At 44.7% G+C, this 26467-nt stretch overlaps 1 protein-coding gene across 50 annotated transcripts in view; it reads right to left on the bottom strand.

Moving 5' to 3' along the window:
- The window catches only part of CACNA1C (calcium voltage-gated channel subunit alpha1 C), a 752159-nt gene that overhangs the window by 308867 nt on the left and 416825 nt on the right, over nucleotides 1-26467 (bottom strand). The gene's annotated exons all lie outside the window — the stretch shown is intronic.

Raw genomic sequence — 26467 nt, 5'->3', positions numbered from 1 at the left:
GGCTGTTCCTGCTCAGCTGGGGCTCCACTTGGGAGCAGGGGACAGAGGTGGGGCAGAAAGAAAAGACTGTGCTCCCTACAACTAAACACAGTCATGTACCTATATTCTCTCTCCTGAGCCCCAGCCACACCCTTCCTCCCAGGCTATTAACAGTGAAGAATCTCAGAATGCTCAAAGGGGAGGGACACATTCACTTAGACGAACCTCTCCAAATAGGAGGCATGCAGTTTGGAAAGTCTCATTCAATGTGTTAACTTCATATGTAAAGATGAAGAAGTACCTATTACTTTTATAATACAAACTTCACAAAGTAAAGCTCAATACAATTTTCTTGGCCAGGGGACTCAAGGTGTCAGGGATCCTTCTGGGGAGGGGCAGCTACATGGAGAAGGCCTTCAGAGTGCTAAGTAATCTTGGCTACCAGAGTTTGCCCAACAGCAACAGAACTCAGAGGATGAAAATAATGACTTTAAAAGAGTGCCATTAGTCTTTAGTGCACAAAAGTGAGAAACCCTCCTCTACCCTTTGGAAGAAGCCAAACAGCCTCTTCCTCTTAACTGCCTTGCCAGCATGGCCTGAGTTTATCCCAACCCTAGGCCTGTCCTTGGGCCAATGGTGGAGATTCCGGAATTGCAGGCTCTGGGACTGGGTCAGGAAGCCCAGACCACTCCTTGGGGTGCTCACAGTTCAGGTTCTTCCTTCTCCCAAAGGGAACCTGCTGCAGCTCATTTGGGGGACAAATTATGCCATTTGCCATAGCTAGTTGCCAAAATACCTAACTATACTTTCTCCTCACCATTCTCACCTCCTCTCAAATTTAACGTAGTTGGGGGGGGGGGCTGGAAGGAAGGAGGAAAGTACACAAGATTTTTCAAAAGGCCCCTGAGGTGAGAAGCCAGCAGGAAGCCCTCTGTTGACACTAACACCATTCATCTGGAAGGGGGTGTGTTTACTATTTCCTCCATCTCTGCCATCAGCTCTGTGTAGTTTATTGAGCTCCTGCTTTGTGCCAGACACTTTGGATGTCTTAATGCCTCTCAACCACTAGCTTTTATCATTTACAGGGTCACGGATTCTGGACTTGCCCAGGGCCACAGAGTCCACAGCCATCAGCATTTGAAGGCAGATGTGGTGCATTACTTGCTTCCCTCCCTCCATATCCTGTCATTAGCACCTGCTGAAGACCATTCCTTGTTCCACATTCTCCAATACCTCGACTGCCCCAGACTCCTAAAGCTCCTGGGGGCTGAACAATTGCCCCTGAGTGACTCTGTGCCTGGAAAGGCCTGTCACTCAACGGAGCTCCTACTCTTGCCTGTGAAGTCCTAAGTGACTAATAGCTTAGGCCTCATTCTGCAATTTGAGGACTTCTGACATTTCAAAAATACAAGCCTTGTTTACGCATTTTCTTGGTGAGAGAATACTCCACAGTCCCCCATGTCAAATGTGGAAGCACAGGGGTTCACATGGGGATCCATCTTTAGAAGGTGGCTCATGAACACCTTGCAATTCTAAACAAAATGTTGTATGCTAGTACATGGGTGCATTTTTCTGTGGGGAGAGTCCAAACTTTCATTAGATATGAAAAGGGGTTAGTGAACCCCAATAGTTAAGAACTACAAACAGGCTGGATAACTTGAGAGAGACAGATGTATGGCATAGAAACATCTAGAAGAGGAAAAAACTGAGACAGTGCAGCAGCCCTCTGTGGGCTTCCAGCCTGGACTTCCAAGTGACCAGATTCCTGGGTTTGGGATCCTTCAACAGTTTGATTTTATTAAGTGTTCACGTACTTCCGAATGGCGTGGCCCAGCCAAGCTTGGACCCATGCCTTTGGAAAACCACTAATGAAACATTAAATAGTTGGAGAGGTCTAGTTTCATGCCAGAGTTCTTGGCCAGGAGTAGATTGCTGTGTGACCACAGGCCAGGGGCTGCTGGGTCCCCGCAAAATTTAATAGGTGGTGACAGGGCAAGTCCTGGTGACAACAACTCACCCTGTTCATGGGGCCCTACGTTTTGGGATCCTCAGCTGATGTCCTGAAGGACCACAAGGCCTGGGCAGCAAGCCACTGCTCAGCTGAATCAAAGCTCAGCACATTCCCCAGGTTACAAATCCTGTCAGGCCTGCCCCAAGCCTTTGGTTTCGATGGACTGCCTTTCTGTCCCCCAACCACAGAAAGAGAAAAAAAAGAACCACTCTACTTGGATAGATGTTTGTGTACTCAGACCCGGAAGGGAGCAGAAGCAGCTTTGCTAGTGATATATACTCAGGAATAATCAAGCTGCAAATATTTGCACAATTCCCAAAGTGATCCCTCTCTTCACCTCTCTCAGTTGTCCCCATCTCAGAAAGCATGGAGTACAGACACATGTCACTGAAACACACACAACTTGGCACGGTTAGAATCTCAGGGAATGCCTGAGCACTCTAAAAATAATTCTATTTTCTTTTTAATGGTGGCTCAGTCAAAGGTCTGACTCGACTTTGGCTCAGGTCATGATCTCACTGTTTGTGAGTTCAAGCCCCGCATCGGGCTCTGCGCTGACAGCATGGAGCCTGCTTGGGATTCTCTCTCTCTCTGCTCCTTTCCAACTTGCTCTCTATTTCTCTCAAAATAAATAAAAATAACCTTTAAAAAGAAAAAAGAATTCTATTTTCTAGAAGCTCTATTTATTCGACTAGGGTATTGGACTCAGTGGGAAAGCCTGTATAAGACATACTATTCACACTTCCCATGTCAGCTGAACCCCATGAACTAGTCAGGGCCATCCACTGCTGAAGTTCAATGTCATGAGAGTAGACAATGTGACTGGGCACTCAGGCTCCAGTGAGCCAGACTCACTATGTGATCCTGACAAATTAATTAATCTCTCTAGCCTTGGTTTTTCCATTCAAAAACTGGGGACCCTAATATCTGATCTTGGCTTTTAATGATTAAATAAGATAACATATGTCAATGCCTAGAACATTCTAAACTCTCAATAGAAGGCTGATATTATATGTATGTGACTCAGATCTGGGTTGATATAAATGCAAAAGAGAAAAGTTGGAAGTCAGGTCCCTGTTCACTGCCTAGTTTTTCTAAAATCACAAGGCTCAGTGAAACACAGAAAAGGCCTGCCTGATAAGGTATATATGGGAAATCTCAGACAGGAAGAAAGATACAGCTCCAGCCTGGGAAGTCTGGTGTCTCCTGGGCAGTTCCAGCAGAAGATGCTCTTTCGGGGGACTCTGAGGGACGCTGGGCTCGCTTTCCCCGTAACTACCGCCTCTGGCCACTAGGGGCGCACCGATTCTCTCTATCTTAAGAGTCATGAAAAAACTCATTTATTAGAAAACAAAGCTGGGAATTTTCATATAAAAATCTTAATAAGAAACTAAGAAAAAAGAAAGCAAATGAAAAATACAAACACATACAGTAAAATAAGTTAACAATGTAGAATTTGGGCCCTAATAGGAGTCTAGCCTCAGACGGGCTTTATAGATGCAGCTTATGGTAGTACCAGCCTAGTTACAGATGAGAAAACAAACCATTAAGATTTCTAACCTGAGATAGACTGGGTTGGTACTACCTGCTGCACTTCTCTGGGGGTGGGCTCCCATTCTCCCTCCTATAGCCCTTCCTTCTCAGTCCCACCTCTATCCTCATTGCTTCTCTGAAGACTTTTTTGGGTTGGCCAAGGGGAGAGGCCTCCTAAAACCCCACCCAAGATTTTATAGTATTGAAAACATTTCATATTTACATATACATTAAGTGATATGACATCATGTCCACCAGGGACAGAAGATGGCCATTTTCTCCAGGCAGTAGGGGATCTGCTTTTTTTTTTTTTTAATAATTAAGTAAAAGGCTTAATATTTAAAGGTGTACTCGAGGGAGGGGGCTCACATTTATTCTACCTGTTCCTTTGAAAGTCAAGCATCAGGGAATGGAGACAATTTTATTTTATTATTCACCTGATTTTTTTTTAAGCCCTGAGATTCTGAAGCCTATGTTTATCACAGCCGTGTCCATGTTGACCCTGTGAGATAAGGAATGGCCCCTGTATTCACACCAGAGAGAAGCTACATCAGGAGCAGGAAGAGGAGAGCACTGAATCATGCAGGACTGGACCACCCTTGGCTTATCCTGAGAACTTGAGTAAATTGTGTGGATTCTTTCCCTGCCTCCTTTTTCAGTTTAATTCAGAGATGTAGACCCTACCCTGAAGGGTTGTTGGGATGACAGAATTTTAGACCCAATAAGGATACAAACCTGAGAGAACAAGGGAAACTAACATCTACTGAACATGTATTTTAGACATTTGGCATACATCATTTAATTTCTACAACAACCCTGCAAACAAAGTAAGTATTCCTATCATCTTTTACATATTAGAAACAGAGGCTTAGAGAAGTTCAATGGTTTGCCCTAAACCATACAGGTAGCAAGGAGCAAATGTGAGATCTGGGCTGTCAGGCTCCAGAGCTCTTTCCAATTACTATTTGCCCAAGATTACACAGCTAATTGATGACAAAGCCAGGAAATGAGGATTCCAGCAGTCAGAAACTTGTATGCTAGCCCCACCACTGGATGCCATGGCCGCCTTGGAGGAACAGGTGTTGGAGGCCCTGGCCAACTGGGGATGAGCCCATTGTCTGGGTCTACAACTGGAAGTCATTCACATACTATTTGCCCATTCTCTACTCAGCTAGTAATCATTTGAAGAGGACTCCTCAGCCCAGGTTGCATGTTCTGCTGTTTGTCAGGAAGTTGTGATGTCACTTGTCTGGGGCCCTTGCCTCTCCTAGTAAGCCCAGATTTCCACAGAAGATGAAGTGGCAGTGTTAGCTTCAGGTACAAGGCTGCTCACTCCAGAAGCAACTACCAAGGTGAGCTTTAGCTGAGGGACATGTGTCTGTCTGGGGGCCTGAGTGCGAGGCAGTAATTTATTAGAGGGTTAACACTAGTCAATGGCCTGTCAATAATACAGGGTTCTTAGTAGATGTAAGGATCGAAGGCCAGAGAGACATAAAGAAAAGCTCTCTAGTTGCCACATTTCTGCTGAATGTGCCCATCAACACATCCAAGGGGGGTGGGATCAACCCTGAGAACATTCAGCCAATGTGCTGTCTGGGCAACTCCTCAGGTACAGCTCTTTTCCTCCCATGTGGGCATCTGTGACAATTCTCCAGCCTGTGTTCAAGTCCTCTGCACAAACAACAGTGAGAAGACCTCTTTAAACACACACACCTTGGAGACATAGAATCACCCAAAGACAAATTCCCTCAAAAGGATAAAGGTGAGAGTAGCTTAGGGAAAATGTGAAGTATGCTCTGGGCCAGTGCCCAGAGAATGGTTTCTCAGAAATCCACCACCAACCAAAAGATACACCTAAGGAGCTGGCAGATCAGATGCTTTCTCTTTCCACCAGCTGACGAGGTCTGTGCAACAATGCCCAGACAGGTGGAAAGCTAGCAGGGCCCCTGTAGCTTCCTGGAAGGAAGGAAGGGGCTATGTTGCCAAATTTTTCTAATGAGCACTTCACTTTAAAAAAATTATAAAAATTAAGTTACTGTGGATGCACCAAGGACAACTATCAGATGGAAACATTTTGATGGTAACTATGAAAATACTGTAAATAGATGGCTCATTAGAAATAATCCACTTATTTACCCCTTCCCCCTCTTGTTTAAATTAACATCTAGAATAATTTATTATAGGTCAATGTCTGGGGAAAATGTTGACTTTAAAGTTATAAGAATTTTTCAGCACAGGGGTGCCTGGGTGGCTCAGCTGGTTCAGTGTCTGACTTCAGCTCAGGTTATGATCTCACAGCTCATGAGTTCAAGCCTCACATTGGGCTCTGTCCTGACAGCTCAGAGCCTGGAGCCTACTTTAGATTCTGTGTCTCCCTCTCTCTCTGTCCCTCCCCGGCTCAAGCGCCCTCTCTCTCTCTCAAAAATAATAAACATTAAAAAATTTTTAAAAAGGGACTTCCTTAAGCTCCCTTAACCTGAAAAAAAAAAAAAAACGCCTTTTTGTTAAACCCCAGCTCACCCTCAAACTTCAAACTTTCGCCTTTGCTTCAACTCCAAATGTTAAAGAAGCAGGCTATACTTTGCTGTTTCCTCCTCTCCATCTCCCATCCCACTCTACCCAAGTCTCCTGCTCAATCACTTTATTAAAACGGCTCTTTTAAAGATACCCAAAGGCTTTGATTCTGAGACCCGGTGGCCTCTCCTTGGTCACCCCCCGCAACTCTGAGTGTCCTTCTCTCCTGGCTTCCTAGACAGTGCTCCTTTGACTCTCTCTGACCTTGCTCACTCTGAAGAGCCTTCATGGTTCCCCTTTCTTTGGGGTTAGATGTTTCCCAGAGGTCAAGCCTGGGTTCCCGAGTCCTCTCAATTCCATACTTGTTTCCTGACTTTTCTCATCTACCACCACATCTTCAATCAATCCACTGAAGAATCACTATTTCCAGAAAGAATCTGTCCCCTTAGCCCCAGACCCAAGATATAATAGGTATCTCTATGTGTATGTACCATAAGCACCTAAATAAGTGCCCCAAACTGTCTTCAGTGATGTTAGACCCAGCCCCTTTATTACTCCATGTCTTAGTGAATGGAAGCCCATATTCTTGGTCCTCCAAAGTAGACTCCTGAGATCTTGCCAACTTGGTATTTCTCATCTTCAATGTCATGCACTAAATCCCATCATTTCAACTGCTGCATTCTCCTCCTCTTTGTCCTCCTTGACACTGCCTGAGTTCAGGAACACCCTATTGCATTGCTGCTCAGAGAGTCTTTAAGCTGGCCTCTCTACCCCCAATCACTCCCTATTCTGGCCTTCTCTACACCTTTCCTAGATGTGTCAACTAAATTCCAGCATGACAAAGCCCTGCACACATGTGAGAGATCACAAACACACAGAACTGATGATACCTTCAAAAGGTTAAAGCTCCTTAGCAGGGCCCTAATCCATTTCCTGGCTTTATTTCCTGCCTCTCTCTTTTTATAAACATTGTCCTCTGATCACACACTGTCTCCATATCTTCACATTTCCCCCTTTCTCTACAACTCTACTTCTAGAGTAGTCCTATCATTCTTCAAAGCCTAGCTCTCATGTAACCTCCTCTGATTCTTGAACCCCTGATCACTTCTTCTCAGTTCCCAAAGCACTTTGTTCATAAAGCTATTCCTTATCAAAACTGAAATAAAAACTTACTAAACTGAATATTTGCAAATTGTATTTGTGTCTCTCTTCCCCAATGGTTTTTTTTAAGGTGAGGATTATGTCTTACTCATCTTTAGTTCTAGTATGTAGAACAACGTCTATCCTATATAATAAATGCCCGTGACTATCTCCTAATGCCAAAAAAGTTTTTCTCAGATTCCATCTTTCATATCCATTATATGTAGGGTTACTGGGTGTCCTGGCTAGCCCAGTAAAGTCTCAATTTACCTCAGTTGCCCTGGTGTCCTATTTGGTTAGGGCCCACATTTCATTCTTACAAGTATTCCTTTTCAAATGCTGAATTATATGGTAACCCTAATCATAGGCTTAGGTTGTGATCTTTTATGTAGAAATCTTTAAGAAGAAGATCTATTTATAAAGAGTTTAGAAAACTCAAACTGCCTGGAGGTAAGGGGATGGGTTAGGTGACATCTCAACTTCTACTCCAGTAATAAGGTTCTAAGATTCTGTGATTTCTAGAAGTATTCTTGAGAGAAGCTATAATAAAAATTCAGCCTAATTTTCTCAGCCTGGGAATTCAAGACACGTTAGGTAGCTTTCTGTAAACTCTGCTAAATGAGAGGTAGGAGAGGCAGGAACTACAGAGTATATCCTAACCAGTGGGAACTTGCCCGGAAAAGAAAGAAGGAAGGAATACAGGGATTCAGGGCCAGAGTGGTTAAAGCGATGGGAAGAGGTGGGCTGGAATAGAGCAGGAGCAAGAACAGAGCATAAACACATGGACTTAATGATGCCCCCAAAAGGCTAATGATGGGAGCCTTATTTTAAAAATCTGTCAAGGAAGAAAAAAATGAAGGCCCAAAGTATGGACAATTAGGAGGCCATGAATTGGCACAAGCAGTTATCAATGAAATGAGGCTAAGCAAGGAAATGTCTTTGACAATTCTAAATGTCTGTCAGGTTAGACACAGGGGTTACACAATGACATATGGCACTGATCGTATTAAAAGGTCACTCTCCTTTGTTTGGAGGACAGGCTCACAATCTTCCTTTTTATTCTAAATGTAGTCAGCTTGCCTCTCCTGCTTGAAAACAAGCTATCAAACCAAAACCCTTTCTTGATCCCACAGAATTCCCTCCATATACTGCCCTCTCCAACCCCTGTCTTTTGTAGCCTAATGTCCTGAAGGAGTTCACACACTTGTCTCCATCATCTCATCCCCATCACCCCACCCCACCCCCCAGCACAGTGTGTCCTGGCCTCTGCTCAAAACTGCACCCCTTTTGTCAAGCTCATCAATGGCCAACATGCTCTGAATCCAAGGGCCATGCATCAGTCCATATCTTACTTAGCCTCTCGTATCAGCAAGAACATGGGCCTCTGTTCACCACTCACTCCTCCAAACAAATCTTCCTTGGCTTCCACGACTCCACACTTCTATGGTTTTATTACTCTCTGGCCATTTGGGCTCATCTCCATCCTCAGCTCTTCCTATGAAGCCCTAAGTTCCTCTTACTCTATTCATTTTTCTAAGACAACAAGTGGCCTTTGTTTCTGTGGTTTCAGTTACCATCTACAAGCTGATGACCCTTAGTCTATACTTCTCTCCTACATATCTCCTCTAAGTTACAGATCTGAAAATCTAACTCCCTCCCAGATAACTGCACTTGGGTTCATCATGGATACTGTCAAATCCACAAACCCAAAGATGAGCCCATGAACTGATTGACCTCCCTACCTCTCCAACCATATCTTCATATCTCCCTTACCTTCACCACCAAGTTCAGCCATCATGTTCTATGATTCTGCTTCTTGAATGCATTCCCTTTTAGCCATCCTAACAGCAGCCTCTTCCTACTAAACCATTTTTGTCTCATTTTTGTCTCTTCTGGACCACTACTATGAGTTCTCTTAAATACAGATCTGCTAGCAGGATTCCCTTGCATTATGCTTTCAGTGGTGTTCTACCATTTCCAGGATAAAATCCAGACTCCTGAAAATGGCTTTGGAAACCCTTCTTGTCCTAGCCCCTGACTGATTTTCCAGCCTCAGCTGTCACTACTCATTTCCTCAATTCTATCATCCAATTTCTTTTAGCTCCTTAAACCCACTGAGCTCTCTCTGGTCCTGGAGCCCTCACACAGGACATTCCAGTTTCATGGAACACCTTCCAATCCTCTTCTTTCCTCAAGGTCAGGCCCAGACTTCACCTACTCTGGGAAGCCATGTACTCTGCAGACCAGGAGGTCACCCTGAAGCCAGATGCTTTCCATTCCATAGCAGTTACCACGTTTAATAGTAAGTGCTATTTTCCTCATCTGAGGCACCCATGACTGACAGCTCTGTGAGGGCAGTCCTCTCACCTGCCTTGTGCACCACCACATCCCAAGGCCTCGAATACTGGTGGTATTACAGAATGAATAAAGGATGCATGGAGTGAATTCCAAACCTGAAACAACTAAACTTAACTCAATAATAGAAAAGTGGGGACTGTCTTCCTATTGGGCTCAAGAGCAGCAGGCACAGAGTACAATCCAGTTAAAGTTTCAGAAGCAGTTGACTTTTTAGAAGCTCAGAACTGCTGGCTCAGGTGTGGGGTGGGAAGAACACCCCACTGGGGGCCAGGAGACCTGGGTTCACTCACTCATGTACCCACACAACATGTGCTGAACATCTACTATGCTGGGACTGCTCCCATGCTGGAGTGTAGTTGAGCTAGTCATGGCTCTACCCTCAGAGTGCTCACTGTTTCATAGAGGAGGTGCAGAGAGAAATGTAATCATAAAGTGCTATAAGATTCTATATGAACAGGTCCCAAAGGGAGAGTGTGGGACTTGGGGGAGGGGAAGGCACTAGGAAGTGCCTCCCAGAGGACAAGATATTGAATGGAGTTCTGAAAAATCAACAGGTGCTTGCCAGGCCAAAGAGGAAGCAATGGACATCCCAGGCATAAAAACAGTGTGTCAAGGGGAATAAAAATGCAAAAAGAAGAAATAACATGACATACTTCAGCCGCTGCAGGTGGTTCTGTGTGGCTGAACTGAAGGAAGTTGTGGGCAGGGGAGAAGTTTCTCAAGAGGTTAGGCTAGAGGGGCAGCAAGGAGCCAGATCCTGGCCAGGGGTTCTCAACTTTGATTAGACCCAGCCAGGGGAATTTTAAAAATATTATTTCAAGGGGTGCCTGGGTGGCTCAGTCAGTTAAGCTTCTGATTTCAACTCAGGTCATGTCTTGCAGTTTGTGATTTCGAGCACTGTGTTAGGCTCTGTGCTGACAGCTCAGAGCCTGGAGCCTGCTTCAAATTCTGTGTATCCCTCTCTCTCTGCCCCTCCCCTGCTTATGCTCTGTCTCTCTCTCTCTCAAAAAGAAACATTAAAAATTAAAAAAAAATTATGTCAAAACATAAGCCTCACTCAATGATATGTTTAATGAATGGGTTGGGTGGGGGGATCTGTTGCGTTTGCTACTTTCATGGTATGAATACTCCCACGATGGCCAATTTCAAGCTACAGAAGGCAGAGCTGGGAAGATATGCACAGTAGCACAGCATTATGTATTTCCTTCATACAAACACAATCGATGTAAATAACCTCAAGAGCATAGTCAGTAAGAAAATATAGTCAAATCATTAGGAAGTGATGGATTTTGAGTATTTTATGACCTTTGTTTTTAATATAATTTAGTTGTAGTTTTATATAATTTAATTTTTAATAATGGCTGTGTTTAACAACCCACTTGCAAAATTCCTGAACATTTAATGATTGGCTCTCCTGGGCCAGCCGGAGCAGCTCCAGCTCCAGCACACAGTTGGCCCCAACCCAGATTCATTTTGTGGAATCAGTAGGGGTGAGGCCCTGGCATTGGCGAGTTTTAAAAGATCTCCAGGTGATTCTAATGTGCATCCAGGTGTGCGAACCACTGGTCTGTTAACCGTGTTAAGGAGTTTGATAGTTATCCTAAGGGGAAACTGGGGTCATTGAAGGATTTTAAGACTTTTAACCAGAGAAACGATTTTATCAGGATTGCACTTTAGAAAGAAGCTAACTCTAGCTACAGAGGGGCAAATGGATTAGGACTGTAGGGAAGAAGAGAGAACGGTCCAGAGGTTGTTCCAATTTTGCAGGCAAAAGATGGCAGGGATTTAACTAAGTTACAGGGAGAGGGTGGAGAGGGAGTGACAGCATGAGGCCACGGAAGACAGCTGTAGGTCCTGGATGCCCTCAGGTGCAGGGGTGTTATAGGAACAAGGGAAGGGATGGATTTATTTGTTGGTGGGGTCATTTTCTGATAGCTTCTCTCTTTTTTTGTATCTGAAATTGGCAATGAGGCTCATTTTCTGAGAGGGAAGCCTGAGCAGGACAGACGACTCAGGCCAACAGTTCTGGCCCCGTCCTGCAGTAACCAGCCGTGTGAATCTGGGCAGGCCAGCTTTCCCATCTCTAAAGTGAAAGAGTGCAAGCAGATCCCTGTAACGTCTTTTCCAGCCTGGAGACTATGATTTTATCACACTGGCATTTACTCATGTTTTCACTTTCTTAACTTCCTATATGACTCAAATTACAACCTGTTATGAGTATAAAGACTCATTTACTCTGGGAATCCAGATTGCGTCTTTGTAAATCTTCAGGCCCTCGGAAGTGATTTTCAGCCTCTCAGAATGAGTACTGGCTTGTCTCTTTCTCCATCTCACTCTCTTTTCCCAGTTGGTTGGCTCCCATGCTGGAAGATGACCATTCCCTGACCCCTTTCCAGATGGCATCCACAGGGACTATTAAAGCCCAATGGGACACAGAAAGCCCTATGGAGAACTGCTCTTGCACTAAGTTCCAGTGGACCAAAAAGTAAAAAGCATTTGCTAAAGAGGAGGAATGGGCTTTGTTCAGATTGCAAAGGAATTACTCTGCAGGCCTCTGAAACCTTCTGCTCCAGAGTTTGTCTGTCTCCTGCAGTGCCCCTCATCAGCACTGGAACATTCCAAGGTGAGGATTAAGTCCCAGGTTCATATTGGCAATGCTACTTATTTTTCCTTAGCTTCCCTTCCCTGTCACTCTTATGACTCAGATAAGAAAAAGTGCAGGATTGTCTACAGGGAAAAGAAAATAGAGCATTCACATAAAGGAGACAGGGAGGTGGGGACTGACAAAGAGCTGTGTACTGGAGGGGATAACCGTTCTGCCTGTGTTAGAAAGGAGCAGCCAGCAGGTGCTAGGAGACCTCCTGTAACTGTACCCAGTGATGCTAAAGGATTGAATGGATTCTGTGCCCAGTTCAGGGACCCACAAGGAAAGCAGAAGGAGAATTGGGAGGGAGGCAAACACAGCATCCTGAAGGGAGGGGTCCAAAAGAACAATGCATACACACAGGGTGAAAGATGCACAGTTGTGCAGCCTCGAGAAAAGACAGCAGAAATGAGATCCAATGACTGTCTTCAAGAACATGAGTTCCTACAGAAAGGCCAGCGATTCCCCAGCAACAGGACAAGCAATGGGTGGCTGGCTGGCAGAGCTGGGGCCAGGTGCAGGGCAGGTCCCTGGGGGTGCTGAGGCTCCCTTGTGTTGTGTGCGGTCGCACACAGGTGTCTCACAAGAGGTGAGAAAATTAGTCTACAGGAGTTTAAAAATCAGAGCGCTTGGAGGGTTTGCTGGGGTTCAGCTGAGGCGGGTGGTGGTGGGGTGGGGTTGGCAGTCACATGACCTCTTAAGGACCTTGTACCAAAGGATCTGTGATTTCCCTGCTCATTAGCACCTTGGGCAGAAAGGGAAGCCAGGAGGTGAAATGCTCATCAATTAGATTTCCTGCCTGTTAACAGCTCTACTGAAGTGATTAACGGAGGAAGTTAAAACCAGTTGATGAAGTCAGGCCCAGCTCCCTCTCTTCTCTCTCCTTTCTGGGCCCATTCTGCAGCAGGGCCGTCTTATCTTGGTTTCTTTGGGAAGGCCACTTGGGCAAAAGGTTTTTAGCTATATTTTTGGTTCCTTCTGTTTTGACGTGGTTTGAGTGTCTAGTTCTCCCCAGGAAGGCATGGGAAAAAGGCTTTCTTCCCTGCTCTGGCTCTGCTACAAGATCCCCTCTTATGATGATTATTATTGCTGTTAATGTTATCATTACAGATGAAGCGGTGACAATTCCCAACTTATTCTGCTGTTTCACTGACCCCCTCCTCTCCGTCTGGGAATCTCGGCCCTCTATTTATAACATGCGTTTATCCTGGAGCTGCTGCTGACCCCTCACTCAGCTGGACGTGAAGGCACCATTACTTAGAAACCAAGGAGAAAGGGCACGTTCCTACCACCCGAAGACTTGCAGCCCGCTTCTGGTCTCTTTATCACCCAGGAGCTGTCGTGACATGAATGACAGGTAAAAGGAAGATTCAGGACCTCCAGATCGAATGTTACCACAAGATTCTCTGCTTCAGTTTCTGCTGCTCCCCGTCCGCTCTCCTTTTCCTAAGCTTTGCAAATGCTGCAGGGGCTGTCTGTCTGTGACAGTGTTTAGTGCTTATGACAAGCCAGGCATGCCTAAGCGAAATAGCACCCATTTTATGGGTGAGAAAGCTGAGGCACAAAGAGATGAATCAACTTGCCTAGGACACAGGGTTAGTGATAGTGCTGGGACTGGAACCTAGTTCTAGCTGGCTCTAGAGTCCACAGTCCTAACTATTAGGGGCTACTGTCCCTTCCCCCAACCACAGGCCTCAGGAAAGTCCTGTTTAGCCCAGAGTCAGCGGCTTCCAAGCCCTGGTCCAGGCATTCAGAGCAAAGGCCCCTTCCCCACTGTGGGACTCCAAGGAACAGTGGGGAGTAAATAAACTGACCCAAGGTATCTGAGGGGTTCTGGTTTAATTCCACCAGACCCACACTGATGTGAGTTCCTTTCAATACTCATGAGTTATTTTCTTATTTATTGAGGAGATAAAAGAGTGTCTCTGGCAAAATCATTCTGGGGTTTCCCAAGTTAGGAACCTTTCCTTGTAGGGTATGTGGTTGGTTTCAACTCTTAGCACACAGGCTCCTACATCTTCTGCCCTCCTCTCCTGGACTCTGTCTCTCCTCCCCCAACAGTTAGATAAGCTCAGAGTTCCACCCTTAATGTGGGCCAGAGAGAAGCAGCACAGGGTTGAAAAGTGGACTGTTTATGCAGAGCAGGGAGGGGACTGTAACCTTTCCTGCTCTGGAAGCCTTTGTCAGTTCTGGTGATGCCCGCGGATCCCTTCTCAGAATAATGTTTTAAAATGGAAATCAAGGATTGCAAAGAAAACCAATTATGTTAAAATATAGTTAACAAAAATATTTAAAAGATAATTTTCAATATAAAAATACACATGCTTCTTTGTTAATGCATTAAATACAAATCAAGTAGACTACCAGACTTTTGAGGTACTGATGAAGGGAAAACAATCCTTTTGAGACATCTATAACCATTTTAATGTGATAGGAAAATACCCATGGTTTTTAACAAGGGAAAAAGTCACAGATACTGCACTAGCGTGGTGGATTGTTGCCTACATTCACAAAGGAATAACATGATACATTTCAGGAAGAAGTCTGTGAAAAGATCCAATTATTTCCCATCCAAGTTCATGGACCCTCTGGAATTCTATCTATAGACTCCTTGAATCCCAGGTAAAGAACTCTTGATTAGAGCAAGGGGAATATTTGGGAAAACAAAAGAGAAGCAAACCTGTCTGCACTTGGCTGGAGGCAGAACTTAATCAAAGAGGGCCCTCTGATTCCAGGGCAGTCCCTGGGAATCAGTCTCCCAGTATTTTCCCAGATGCTCCAATTCTTAATAAAGTTGTTTCTATTTCCCCCCAGGATATCTCCAAGTACTTCAGAAGATTTTTTCTCAAGCATTCCCAATTGTCAAACTCATTATTACTAATTTATTAGTCGAATTTCAAATCAGACATCCTAGGAATTGCTTTGCAGGTCACCTGGTTGGAGTGGAAGGTATAGTGCATAGGCTCTAGATGGTGAGGGCACTAGAGGGAAACAGACTCGGGGAGATGGGCTTAGTTCTGTGTCACAAGGGAACCACTAAGCTGCCCCATGGTTGGAACAGTCTGCAGGGTTAGCCCAGAACTGATGCAATGTCCTGGGGTTTTATGTTGAGGATAACTTGGGGAGGGGAGCCAGCTTTCCAGAGCTGTTGCAGATGCAGATGAGGTGGGGACACTAGAGCCACCCCATTTGGGAGGCATTACTGGAAAGCCATTGAGTCAATTGCTTTTACACAGCTAATTTATAGGGTATTTCAACCCAAGCATCCATCATCCATCTCCACAACCCCAGTGCATCAGGTCTGGCAGCTCTAAAATCAGTGACTTAGAAGAGAAAGGTGGACCCTTGGGGAGCTCCTCCTTTAGTGGCTTTTAACCTCTGGTTCAGGGACTTAGAGGTAAGCAGTGGGCTTCTAGTCCCTGAAAAATGCCCACAAGCACATTCACATTTTGCATATAGTTTCAGGAACTTCAAGGACTCTTTGAAGCCTGTCCAGGCTGATGACTTTTTATCTATCCTCTACCTTCCCTTATTCATAAAGGACAAAACTGAGGCCACAGAATCAAGAGAGCTTCCTGCAACCACAGGTGGCCAGGCTGAAGGCTACTGTTGCATGGTTCATAGCAGGCCCAGGAAGGCAGATGGCCAAGTCACTGGAAACTGCTTCTCTTCTTCCACATGCCCTAGTCCCTCTGCCCTCCCCACACCATGCCAGGAGAAAGTGCACATTACTGGACACAGGGCTCGCTCTGAAGGAGGCTGCACCATCTCTAGGTTGTCCTTGGGGGATGTGCCACAGTGGCAGAACACCATCTATCTTATTTGCTGTAATGAGGACATTGCCTTCTTTCCCCCCAACTGGGGCTCCCAAAGAGGCCAGCCTATTATTTAAGGCTTTATCTCTATACAAATAATAAATGCACAGAGCATGGGCATGGGAAAGTTAATTAGTATTATCATGTCTTTAATTCTAATGTTGCTCACTGTCAGAGCCCTTTCGTGCCAGCTTTCAGCCTAGAACAAACCTTTGTGATACCCGCTTGGACAAATTCCTCTGCAGTGAGGGCTTTGCTTGTGCAGAAAGGGGCAGCGTCTTTTCTTGGGGCTGAAGCATCTGGCAAGTGAGGCTGCTACGTGAGAGAGTTCCTCAGTGCGGGGACCCCCCCCCCCAATCCCAGGCACTGTGTTCGCAGCTAGAATTATCAGGGCCCTGAAGATATAGATTCCAAGTGCCTCATAAGAACAAGAGAATAGGTTGAAAACTGACCCAAATGGCTTGTGTATTTGTTCCCTGGGAATGAAAGGGGGATGAGGAAGCATCTGGAACCAAACCAACCTATTTAGGGACCTAGTTTATTAGAAAAGGTTAGTAGAAGATTCCCCAAGAGGTGAAAAAAATCAGTTGAATATAACCAGATAGAGGACAATTAGTGAATGCTCATTCCATCACCAAAATAACACAGATGAAATCCTTGCCTGTTCTCTCGTTGTCGGTCCCATCTATTGGAAACTGTATTTGAATCACAAGACCATTGTCCAGGTACCCAAGTTGCAAGCATTGTGCCTTTAAGGAAGGAGGCAGCTTCATGTGTTAAGGCTTGTAAAACTAAATCCAAAAAGTGGCATACAAATGCCAAAGCCTGTTTTACACAAGGTGGGGTTAGACTATAGAGATGCTATACAGCAATTTACACAGAAACAAAAGTGGCATCTGTCTTCATGATTATACAACCTATTACCAATAATTCTTACCTGGAAAGTGTGCAAGGGACACCCCATCACTAGGGTAGAGTGTTGAACAGATGCTTAAGCTGACTTGACCATCCCTCAGGTGCAGCGGTGTGTCAGGAGCCCAAAGCCCATGGGAAGTATGGTGGGCTGGTGCAGGCTTCTCTGGGGTCGGGATGGGGGCGAGGGGTGCGTGGCAGGGGTCAACCTCACCTCCTGATGGGTCTGCCGCGGACCCACCCCATGACCTTGGGCAAGTTACTTCCCTCACGGGGTTTGCTTCCTTTCCTGTAAAGTGAAGGCAGACTGAACAATCTCTAGGACCCAGACAGTCTCACACTGCCATGAGGCAGGCCAAGAAAAAGCCATTCTAGCTGAGAATGTCAAGATCCTCCCACTTCCTTTACGCTTTTAACAACACATCTTCCTCGCCCCCAGCCCCCAAGTGAGTAAAATTCTCAAGGTTAAAAGCTTTTTCCACTTATGCTAAAATGTGGAAGAGAAAACTGATAAAGGGACACGAACAGTTACTTAAGATTTCTCCAAAAGGCTGAAGGAGCTAAATAGAGGGTTCTTGATTATCAGCCCAGGACAGCCTATCATCACTGCTGCACGGACAAATTGTATTGCATGTCAGAGCACATGGAAGACGCACAATAATTTATCAGTCAGGACCCAGAAAATTGTACGGTGCAAGTACCTCTGCAGCTTCACACGTCCCTGCCATGCCATCCCCCCCTTGGCTCTGCTTAAAGGGACATCACCAGCACAGGCCCTGGATCTAGGTCTCCATTTAAAAAAAGCACTTTGCAAAAATCCAAAATGAGTAGAAATATTTCTGTGAGACTTATAAGTAAATAACAAAAAGAGGAAAACGGTATTTTCCCGCCTGGTTCTCCTCCTCTCCTGGGGTTTCCTACCATTCTCAAGGTAGTTGCCTAAATACAACCACAAAACAACCTAAATTTGTGTAGTAGTGGGGCACCTGGGTGGCTCAGTCAGTTAAACATCTGACTGTTGATCTCAGCTCAAGTCATGATCTCATGGTTCATGGGTTTGAGCCCCATGTTGGAGGGGACAGTGCAGAGCCTGCTTGAGATTCTCTCTCTCCCTCTTTCTCTGCCCCCCCCTTAAAATAAATAAATAAACTTTAAATTTGTGTAGTTAACATGGGATTGACCAGGATGGCAATTGAAAGTGACTGCAGTGGCCTGTTGGCCAACAAGGAAATCAACCGACCAACTGAACACCAAGAGCAGCCAAGTAAAGGAAGTCCAACAGAGAAATGTATAGATTCTGTGGAATGCAAAGTGGTGGTGGGGTGCTGGGGAAGCATCCTGCTCCACTGGGCAGTATTTTATCACTGACATTATTTAGAATTGCCAGAACATAATGGTGACAGAAAGCAAACCAGCTCTTTGTCAGTTTTATTATTGTTTTTAAATTCTCCACAGAGGTCAGATGTGCCCCTTACCATGCATATATGGCAGATGGTTTCCACCACCCGCCCTTGGCATGGTTCTGTAGACATTGGTCGGCACAAACGTGCCTATGTTTGATGGCTTGAGGAATCATGGGCAATGAAGGTGGGCATTCTGTGGGAAAAATAATTGGCACAGGACATCGAAGTCCCTGAATCTGTCCATTCACCTGGGCATCAAGCATTCCAGCCACTGCACACATGGAGGGTGGCATGCATCCCTTGGGACACTGAGACCATTCCCTTCAAGCTGCTTTCTATTTTCCCAACTGGTATTTCTGAGGCTGTTTCTACCTGTGGAGTCCATTCCCAAGACCTAGTGCTTCACTTGTTCCCATGCAGTTATTAACCCTCTTGCAATCATTAATTGTATTATTTCTTCTGTCATCGTCATTTCTGGAATAAGCTAAAGTCCAAAAGAGGGCAAATGATTTCATTGAGCTCCTGGCTGAAAAGAAGTAACAGCTCAGCTGTGCCAAGGGCTCTTACCCCCGCCTCCACCCTCTTCATGGCTCAGGAGCATGGGGTTCCTTGGCAAGTCCCATTTACTCAGCTCTTGGGCTCCAGGAGCTCATTTGGAGGCCCCACCTTCTTTCACAGGGTTTTTCCACATGGGAGACGTGGTAAAATTCTGCAATTCTATTAAGGGAGACATTGGGTCATGTTCTGGACAGCACAGAAAAATAGAAAGAAGTCTAGGAGTCCGGCACACTTGGTTTTGAACTTGGGCCGGCATGAAATGTTTGTGGCCCCCACGTTACTCAGCTGTACGATGGAAATAATACAACCCTATCTTTTAAGCATGTGGTGTGGATGACATGACATAAAGAACACAGGATGTGCTCAGTGCACAATACCTGTGCCTGTATTTATCAATATTTCCTGGCTCTCTCCCCACAACCAATATGGCAGTCTGAATGACACAGACAGTAAAAGAAACAAAATCCTAATTCCCTCTAAATTTGGGTCCTGCCACACATGTTGATGGCCTGCAGAATGTAGGCTGAGGGCACTCAGCAAGGAAGGCTGTACTAGACAGTAAGTTCCTTGTGGACTGGGCTGCCATCTGGGCTGTGAATGGGTCAGGGGTGATGGGGGCAACGTTGAAGCCACACTCATTTGTTTTCTGTCAGTGTGTTTATCCTCGCACTGCATGGGATGTCTTGGAAGCCTCAGACCCAGCCTCTGAGCCTTACACATGACAGCATCATATCTGAGTGGTTCTGCTGAGAGTCATCCAACCTCACCAGAATGAATTGTACTCACAAGTAGCAGAGGGAATGGGGGAGGGGGAGTCCAAACCCTCATGAAAACCCTGCTTTTTGGGTGAAACCCACAGCTCATGCTAGAGTTTAAATGCTAACTGTGGGTTCCCGGGACAGCCCATTTAATTTCTCCTTTTGTTGGCTGGATCCCAGCCATCGCCTCTTCCCCAGGCTCCTCCTCAAATATATCGCAGCAGCTGGGGAGCTGCCCCACCCCTAATTATTACCCCAGGGCTGCCAAGAGGTAGGCCCCACCACTGCGGAGGATGGCAGCAGAGCACAGAACGTGACAACAGCAGCAGCAGGTGGGCCTGGAAGAAAAGGCCAGATTATCGTCTCTGTGATTACTGTCATCCATCTCCAGCCAGACAGGCAGGCAGTGGAGCATGCTCGGTGCTGGGCCTTCGTGCTCCACACTCTTGGGGTGCCACTGTCTCCCACCCCTTCTCTGCTGAGCAGGCTGGAAGCTGGGGTTTTCCGAGCAGAAAGGTATGCCTTTCTGCTTCTAGCGACAGATGTAGCATTACTTAGCCCAGAGCACCCAGTTCAAGCTTTGTGCCTGAGTGTTTCTGGATTCATCTAGGCCCCCACACTTCTCCCCAGGGCTTCTCTGGGCAGAAACAGACAGCAAGCCACTGGCCCTTGGCCTGTTACAGTAATCCAGGACAACCCTTTCAGATTAAGTGAAGTTTGTCTGCTCTAGCTCCCAGACACTCCTTGTTCATTTATTTGTCCCTCTGTCCTCCCATCTCTTCATCTACCCAACCGCCATGTTTTGCTGAGAACCTGGCAGGTGCCAGTGCTATGCCACGTGTAGGGGAAGGTGGGTAAGACCTTACCCCTGTTCTCTTTGCCTAAGCTCAGGTGCATTTTGTAACGACTTTGCAGCAAGTCTGAGAGGAAGGGGTGCTTGTCCTCACAGTCCAAGGCTTGGAATTCAACGACTTGCTTAACATCACACAGCAGGTCCAGAGCTGGGGCTCCAGCCTGGACTTCTAACCCTGTGTAGCCTGAATAGCCATATGCTTTCTAATGACAAAAAAGATACCATTTCCCCAAGGCTGAGGCTTAAGGGGAAACCCTGCTTGAGCTCAGCTGCTCCTATCACCTGAGCAATGACGGCAATTCAACCAATATTTATTGAACGCCTGTTAGTTTGTCAGGTGCCAGGCACAGAGCTAGGCAGTAGATTGCGCACAGGCCCTGCCTGGATCACTTCCTGTTCCTTCTCATTTGCTCCCTTGGTGGTTTGGTTCTTCTCTGACAGTTTCTAGGTTGGTTTAATCTTTTACAGTCCTCCCATGTGAAAAGAACATGAATTGGAAGAGAAGATAGCTCTCAGTCCATGTGGCCTGGGTCAACACTTTCAAGTGCAGTTGGCCTGGGAGTTAACTGGTGAGCTCTGGACAACACCAGTAGGGCTAAAGGCTCTGTACTGACTAGGTCACCACTGCCAGAAAGCCACTGTCCCTACCTAGCACATTAAGAAAATGCTAAGGCAAGGACTCAATTTAATAATAACAAAAATAGGGGCACCTGCGTGGCTCAGCCAGTTGAGCATCCAACTCTTGATTTTGGCTCGGGTCATGATCCCAAGGTCATGGGATCAAGCCCCACAATGAGCCTTGTGCTGAGCTCCACAGTGAGTGTGATCCTGCTTGAGATTCTCTCTCTCTTTCCTGCTGCCCCTCTTCCCCGCTCACACACACACACACACACTCTCTCTCTCTCTCTCAAATAATAATAATAATAATAATAATAATAATAAAATAATAAATAATAAAATAATAAAAACAATGACAATAACAACAACAATAAAAAGCATCCTTATGGTGTGATGTGTGGAGAGGAGAGACAGCAGGGGCCTGGACACACCCACGGGGAACAACTCAATATTGACTATAAATGGGAAGCTGAAAATACCTTAAAAAGGAAACATCTGATCATCAACAAACAGCTTCCTAAGTCATAGAATGATATAAATGAACATGAGTTTAAGGACTCCTAATCCAACTCTTTCACGTTGTAGTAAGAAAGCTAAGACTTGGTCTGCTTATGGAAGATGCTCTGGCTTGAGGTCCCACAGGAGCTCCAGGCTGGGCCATACCCCAGCCAGGCCATCACACCAGCTGTCATTTTCATCAGAAGTTTCTGAGGCTGAGCCCTGCCTGTGCCCAACATGTCTCCAGCCAACGCAGCTTGCTGAGGTGGCCCACAGGGCAAACACTGTCCTTCTTCGGCAGTGTCTCAGCCGTGCCATTTCTTGGGTGGCTGCTCAACACAACTGTGGCCCAGAGAGAAGAGTAGATGTGAGATGGGAATCTTGGACCCAGGTTATGCTTTAGCTCTGACTCTTTCTTAGCTGGGTGACTTTGGATAAACCACTTATCCTTTCTCAGTCAGTTTCCCCATCTGGAAAATGGTATAATAATCTTATCTCCAAAAGGTTTTGTAAAAATTAAAGCATCGATCATCACTGAAAGCATGTTATTGTTTTTATGCCTGATTTCCCAACAATGATGCCAAACTCTGAGGCTGTCCTGCCACAGACCCTGATGTAGAACCACCCAGCACTCCAAGAGTCCAGCTTCTACTGGATGCGTGACTTGGAGACTGAAGGAATGACTTTCAACATTGTGGTTTGCTTTTCCAACTGTGCTGGCTGGATGCAGTAGGGCTGACACTGACGGGAGATGGTTTATTTACCCCCTAACACCAATGTGTCATTCCTACAGCTATGGTTATTACCTCTATTAGTATTCTTTGGATGCTAAATGAATGGCTAAGGACCCTGCTCTGGAGTGGACACAGGAGTGGAGGACAAACTGTGGAGCTGGGGACCTACATTGGTGTGAGTTGCAGGGGAGCCCTGACTGATGCCCACCTGACAGCCTGGGCCTCCAAAGGCAACATGGTAGGGGCTGGGATGCGCTATAGTGAGAAGTGGAGGGTTGGTGGCCTGGAAGGTCATGTTCTGTCTGGCAGCCTACCTGACACATCAGCCTGTTGTACAGTTGTCAACAAACAAACAATAACACCCAGTTCCCAATCACAGGAAAACAAGCAGAGCATAGGAAGGCATGGAGAATTTAGGAAGGCTCCAATGGGAGCCACAAATAACGTGAAAGCAGGAAAGGGTAAAAACAATGACTGCCATCACAATAAAAACCTCAGTATAACCAAAAATGATGGCCAAATTTCCTAAGTATTGCAATCAAAGTTCCAATACCAGAAAATTCTAGCACACCAGGGAAGAAAGGAAGGATCCAAAGGAAGTTAGAGAAGACTAAAGAGGAAAAAAGGGGGAAAATAAAAATGAATGCTGGTAAGTAAATGTACAGCCTCCCTAAGCAGCTGGACAGACCTAGCCAGAGAAAAGGCATGCCAACGGGTGAACTGGTTTCAGTAAGGTACAGAAAAGGAATTAACCGTTTAAACTACACCTTAATCTGATGAAGGTATTAAAGTAATACTTTGGAGGGGCGCCTGGGTGGCTCAGTCGGTTAAGCGTCCGACTTCAGCTCAGGTCATGATCTCGCACTCCGTGAGTTCGAGCCCCGCGTCGGGCTCTGGGCTGATGGCTCAGAGCCTGGAGCCTGCTTCCGATTCTGTGTCTCCCTCTCTCTCTGCCCCTCCCCCATTCATGCTCTGTCTCTCTCTGTCTCAAAAATAAAAAATAAAAAAACGTTAAAAAAATTTTAAAGTAATACTTTGGAGTTTTTTAAGTAGGTTAAAGAAAGGGCATGTGAAATTTTTATTATTTTTTTTTAAAGTTTTGATGATATGGATGAGAGGATAAGCAGACAGGAAGGACTGGGTGAGTTGTAGGAAAATGGGACATTTTTCAGTATGACACATACCCATCTCTCCCAGATTAACTTGAGATCAAATAAGCCACTGCTCAAGATCTGCCTGTGGTATAAGGTGCAACAAGTCAACCTGATGTTGCTATAGGAACCAGATTCCTCCCCAGCACCATGACAACTGACTCCAAAGTGTGTTAAGCACACAGTCTGCTCACACTCCACATCATAAACTGTGAAGAGATCAGCGGTGGGGGGTTGGGGGGATGCCAGGGGGAGGCTGTTCCTTCCTAAACTGATTAGCTGAAAACTCAAATAAATGAGGCTCACTTTGAATGGAGACAATCACAAGAGGTATGGGTGATGTGCATTAAGGAGGGCACTTGTTGGGATTAGCACTGGGTGTTATATATAAGTGATGAAATACTAAATTCTATTCCTGACACAAATACTACACTATATTTTAACTTGAATTTAAGTAAAATAAAATATAATGTAATATTAAAAAAAAAGAATTACTTAGAGACACCGGGGGCATCCTCAAACTTTTGGAGCCCATCTCTGGCTTTCTAGGTCATAAACTGTGCTGTAATCATAGCAACATGTTTCACCGAGGAGGGCTTTCTTCTAGGGTCAAGAAAACAACAAACCATAAACAACAAACCAAGAAGACAAAATCCAAAAAAGTTAATTGTGAGCCATTCTGAAGTCCAAGACCAACACTTTATAGTTCCTTCATGAATTTCTAAGTGACAGTGAACTTCCCCACAATGCAGAACAGCTAAAAATAGAAGAATAGAAGAAAATCGCAGCACTTGCTTCTCTTACAGACTTTTAGTGATCCACATCAATTTATTTGGCCTGCTGATACGGCTGTCCTGTCATCAGGATATGAATGTGGATCCATTCAGACCTCTGAAGAGCCTGTAATTTAATTCCACAAATTTCAACAATACAGTTCAAGAGTTATAGATAAGAGAATCAGTAATTACTTAGCATGTATCTTTTATATGCCATATAGTGATGCTGGGATTTTTATATCATTAGACTATAGGCTCAATAAAACCTCCTTATTTGTTACTAGTGACCTCAAGCAGTGGTTTTCAAAGTGTGGTCTCTGGACCAGTAGCATCAGCATCACCTGAAGCTTGTTAGAAATATAGATCCCATGGTCCCACCACAGACCCACTGAATAAGAAACTGTGGGGGTAGGGCCCCACAATCTGTTTTTCACAGATTAGATGATTCTGTTGCATGGCAAAGGTTGAGAACCACTGGCTTGAGAATCTGTGTAACATTGAATGTTTGGTTTTTTTTCTGCCCACTGAGACCTCCAGTCAGTCATTGATGAAATTACAGACTCTTACAGTTGAAATGGTCTTTCAATGGCTTCTAGGCCAATTTCTGCTCAGTGAAGTCTTTGATGATCACTCCTCAACAAGAGCTGTTCAGCTTCTGTTGTCCTGAACGATTTACCACTTTTCAAGATGAGATCATGTTTGTTCACACATCTAATTGTTATAACTCAGACCTTACATTGTTCTAAAATCTGTCTCCATTTAACTCCTCCCCAAGAACTAGTTCTGCTTCTTGACGCCCCTCCAAATTAGCCTAATTTTTCTTCCTGTGACAGCCTCTTCATGTAATTGAAATCAGCTATTACATTGCCCCTAAATATTCTCCTCTCTAGGCAAAATGTCCCTTGGCTCCGCACAGGTCCTTATGTAACATGGTTTCCAGATGGCTACTCTGGTTTCACTCACTGAATGTGACCAAGACAAAATGAGGAATCCCCTTGGCCCCTGGAAACATGGAGAGCCATGCTCAAGATGTGCTTTGACCTGTACAGAGGAGAAGGGACTGTTGTTCCCATAACCTGGACACCACAGCCTACCATCAAGGCAACCCCGGTCTTTTTTTTTTTTGGTTACAATCACATCACCAAGCATGTGGGCAACTAAAGCCCCTGTTTTTTTTCTCATAAGTTAAATCAGTTCTGTTCCTTTTCTATCTTTTTTTTTTTTGAGCTTGAATGTAGAACTTTACATTTCTAATAATAAATTGATCTCATTAGTTGTGGTCCAGAACTTTTATTCATAGATTACTGAGTTTATTTTCATAGAGTATAGAAAATATGATATTATACATATTTATTTTCCTTTTAATCTCTGTTATTATGCTGTCCATATGTTTTATATCCTACTATTAATGCACAATGAACATTTTGACTTACAAGCTTTAAAAACATCATTTTTATTAGCTCGTCACATGAATTATAACACAATTTATTTAAACATTCCCCTTTGATGGTAGCTTATGTCCATTTTTTTTGCTGTTATACATAATGCTGCAATGAACATCATTGTACATAAATATAAATCTTTGCCCAATTATTTTCATAGCCTAGACTCCTATAAGGAAAGTTACTGGTGAAAGGATAGAAACATTTGAAAGACCTAGATGTATTTGTATAAGTTATATACAATTTATATAAATTATATACAAATTGTATATAATTTGTATAAATCATTTCCAGGAAGGTTACAAATTTTTCTATTTCTACCATAGTATATGAGAACCCATTTCACCAAAACTTTGGCTAATATACTATGTTTTAAAATAAATGCTTGTCAATTTATTAAGTAAAACAATGGTACCTTATTTTAATTTGCATTTCTCTTTTACTAGTCAAATTGATTTAAAAATCCACATATATAATCCAAAATCTATAAAGAACCTATCGAACTCAACACCCAGAAAACAAATAATCCAGTAAAGAAATGAGAAAAAGACATGAATAGACACTTCTCCAAAGAAGACATCCAGATGGCCAACTGACACATGAAAAAATGCTCAACATCACTTATCATCAGGGAAGTACAAATCAAAACTACAATGAGATACCACCTCACACCTGTCAGAATGGCTAACATTAACAACTCAGGCAACAACAGATGTTGGCAAGGATGCGGAGAAAGAGGATCTCTTTTGCACTGCTGGTGGGAATGTAAA

The sequence above is a fragment of the Neofelis nebulosa genome, chromosome 8 (assembly GCF_028018385.1).
Source record: "Neofelis nebulosa isolate mNeoNeb1 chromosome 8, mNeoNeb1.pri, whole genome shotgun sequence".
Classification (NCBI taxonomy): Eukaryota; Metazoa; Chordata; class Mammalia; order Carnivora; family Felidae; genus Neofelis; species Neofelis nebulosa.
Note: the sequence above shows the minus strand (reverse complement) of the source record. Positions and strands in the feature narration are given on the sequence as shown.